This window comes from Athene cunicularia (genome assembly GCF_003259725.1).
Source record: "Athene cunicularia isolate RWA chromosome 13 unlocalized genomic scaffold, athCun1 chr13_part1, whole genome shotgun sequence".
Lineage (NCBI taxonomy): Eukaryota > Metazoa > Chordata > Aves > Strigiformes > Strigidae > Athene > Athene cunicularia.
This window is the reverse complement of record NW_020799117.1, coordinates 9631407-9635045: the sequence shown is the minus strand read 5'-3', so window position 1 is coordinate 9635045 and position 3639 is coordinate 9631407.

Genomic DNA, 3639 nt, shown 5'->3' with positions numbered 1-3639 from the left:
TCCTCCATGTCTGTGGTTATCATGGTGCTTTCAGCCTGCCAGTGAGAAGTGTCTACTCTCTTATTTAGTGATGATCCTGCTACAGCCCCACTAAGCCCTATGTGCACTCTGTCTGTATTGGTACAGAGCCACTTCCAGCTCATTCCCATACATTTGCTGAGGACAGCTTTTCCCCTAGGTAGCCTGAGCCGTGGTTTAGATGAAAGGGAATCTGCAGTTTAAAAGCATCCTTCCATTTCAGTGAGACTTTTGCTTTGCAGAGAGTTAACACTATCATTTCCTACTCGGGTGGGACCAATTGGTATTTCCTTCTCTGGCCTCATACTTGGCAGCGTGACCCTCTAACATAGCGGTGCTGCTGCGCTGTGCCGGGCAACGGTCTCTCTGCAATAATAAAACTGTTTGTTTTTGCTGGCACTCCTGATATCTCTTGTTGAGGTTGTCACAACCCCAGCAGTAGCTGAAGTGGTTATGTAGGTCTGGTGTGCAGACCTGATCCGTAAAGGGGAGCAGGCTCCAGACCTCTGCTCTGCACGGGTTGTGGGGATGCCGCTGACTGCACCCTTTGCAAAAGGCCAGATCCAGGAGGTGACACGTGGCAGCATCGTAGCACACGCAGAGCCTTTCACCCGCAGCAGGCAGGTTCCCATGGGGTATCTGCAAAGGGAAACTATTTGCCAACCAGGCAAACTGGGTTTAATTCAGTTCCCTCCAAAAAAAAGTCCCCTGGAACTGAACACACCCCAGGGGAAGTGCCCTCTGGCATCTGCAACAAATCTGATGACGGCTCTGCTTATTTCCAGACTAGAAAAACAAATCTGATGTTGGAAATGTGGCTAAAATAGAAGATGCCTTAGAAGAGAAAGTCTAGAGAAGGCTGCAGTGGGCCAAGGTTACCCCTACTAAATAGGTTTGAAAACTGGAACATCTTGAAACTACCAGAAATCCAGAGCTGCTTCTCAGCTGTGGCCTTGCATGTCGTTAAAGTCCTCTGGTCCACTTCTAATCTTGACTTTGCAGTTTTCTATCATGACATTGATATCAAATATCAAATGTCACAGTGATGGAAATAGAGGAGGAAATTTCCTCCCAGATGGGAACTTCAGTAAAGTGTTCCAGGAGTGGAGGGGGAAAGGCTTCCCAGCTGAATTTCACCAGAATTTTTACTGGCAGAAAAGTCTCAGTTTTGAAGAAACACGGTTTTCTGATCAGAAAAATGCTCCCCTGGGCGATCTGTCCTCAGCTGTCTGTTTTTCATCATTCTTGTGACATTCCTAAGGCTTGGCAGTACCCAGGGCTGCTTTGGAGGCACTGAGCAGGATGCAACCCCGCTTTGAAAAGCTCCCACCTGAACAGCAAATCTTGGCAAAGGAGTGCATGAGAGATGCCCCCTGGATGGCAGGAGGAGGGAGAGGAGGAGAAGCATTGCCAGCTGCAAACCACCTGCTCCTCCCGTAGATGTGCTGGTGCTCCCCAGGGCGGGCAGGGCAGGGGCTGGGCCATGTGGGTATCCTGATCTCTGTGGAGCCCCAGGCTGCCACAACTGTGGTTATTTTCGGTGTTATCCCCTTTGTCATTCAAACACGTTATTCTGAGCAGTGCTGTGGTGGGGCAGGCACCCCGTGGCTCCATGCCCACGCTTTCCCAGGCAGTAAATGCTGAGCCCCCCATGTTTGTATCATCCTTCAGGTTCCTTCTTGCCCACCGTGTGCCTGTGAACCCATTGGCCTTTTCTGCTGCCCTGGCTGAGCCCTCTGGGAGCAGCCAGGAGGGAAGGAGGAGGAAGGTGGATGGCTGAGCTCTTCATGTGTTTTGGTGAGTCCTGTTTTTCCCCAGTTGCATCATTTAAAATGGATTCAGAGCTCTCCCAAACACCCACCACCAGAAGTGCTGCCCTTAGAAGGAGGTCTGAAAAGCTGCAGCTCTTTAGACAGACAAAGAAAAGAAGAATTGAAGCCATTACCCTTCCTCCCATCACTCTCCCTTTTGCCCTGTCCCTGCCAGCTCTCCAGCACTGAAAACAGCATCACAGAGACATGGGGAAGCAAGCTGGTGTCTCAGAAAAGTCATGCTGGCTGCCTGCAGGACGGCTCCAGGCTCTGCTGACGATCAGATGGTGGAGGAGCAGCTGAGATGAAGCGCTCCCCTCCTCAGCTTCATTTTTATGGGGGCAGAAGACTTTTGAGGATGTCTCCTATAAATAGAATCAAACCCTGTCTAGAGGTCAGTAAAACTCTTCTGCACCTACTAAATCTTCCTCAGATTTGCACTTGTTCAAGCCAAAACTGGAATATGGACAGGAACTGTTCCCTCCTAGAAACTTGCTGCTGGTTCTGCCTGATGTATCCCTGCTGTGCACTACCTACAGAGTGGCCTTTGACTGGCTGCATCCCATAATCTCAAGCCTGATATGGACCTTGCTGCAGAATGGATGTGGCTGACATTTAACAGGAATGCTAGTTCTTGTCAGAACAGTGCCTGGGGAGATGCAGCCCGTGCTCAACCATCCAGCTGATGCAACCTGCTGTTTTGCAAGCTCGGTCAGCACCTCACTTCATTGGAGAAACGCTCTTGGCTAATACTGGGTGACATTTCCCAGAAGTGGCATGGGAAGGAAAGATATTTTTCTTGGCATAAGTTGGCCTCAGTGCAACCTCTCCAGTGTTCTTCTGGGTGGAAGAAACCAACTTGTATGAGTTTGGAGCTAAACTGGGTTTAGCCACACCACAAAGTCCAAAAGCAGTGAGCGAACAGTGTGAGGAGGCTCAGCCTCCCCTCCTGCCAGTCCCGCTTGCAGAGACCTCTCCAGGTAAAAGCTATGCTCCCCTTCTTGTGATGCAGCAGAATCAGAAATGGCACAATTCCAGCATCCCCTTTGTGCAAAGATGTCAGGGCATCCCAAGCCTATTTGGGGCTACTACATTTTAGTACATTAGTTTTACATACAGACAAAGTGAGTCCTTTCTCATCTCTCCCTTGATCACAGACAGACTTGTTGGCAAATCTGAGAAGAGGACCTGTGCCGCCCCCCCCCTCCCAGCTGCGTCTGGTTGCATTTGAAATTTCAAGTGAGTGCTAGAGCTTTCTCTCAGCTTGATCATGCGGGCTTTTTTTGGTGTTTCAGCCACTTCTTCAAGGAACACAGAGAACTCAGACACATCGTTCTAACCCAAGGGAAGTTCGGGATTTGCTAAGAACAAAGCATTTGGTTTGCCCAGAGTACCAATAGCCATTTACTCAAGGGCTATATAATTCATGGGGAAGCCAAGAGCATTCACCCCCCAGCCCTGACCACTCTGTCCCGGGCTGTTCTGGGTTGACTCATGACAGTCCTTTGGCACCAGCGGTGCCCGAATCGCTGGGGAACAGCCGGCAGTGCTGCACCAGTGCCAGGCAGACACAGCCCTCGGGCACAGCTCCCGCGGACGGACCCTGCGGGGCCACTCGTGTCCTTGCGACCCCCCAGGCTGGAGCGTGAGGTCGCTGCAGACCTGCCCGTGGGTTCCGGGGGGGTTGTGGTGCGAGGGACGGGGACGCGGGGAGGCTGAGCGCTCCGGCTACCCCACCTCGGCGGCTGTCGGCCTCGTTGCAGGGCTGGGAAGAGCAGCCCCGGCATCTCGCCGAGGGCCGCGGGGCGCC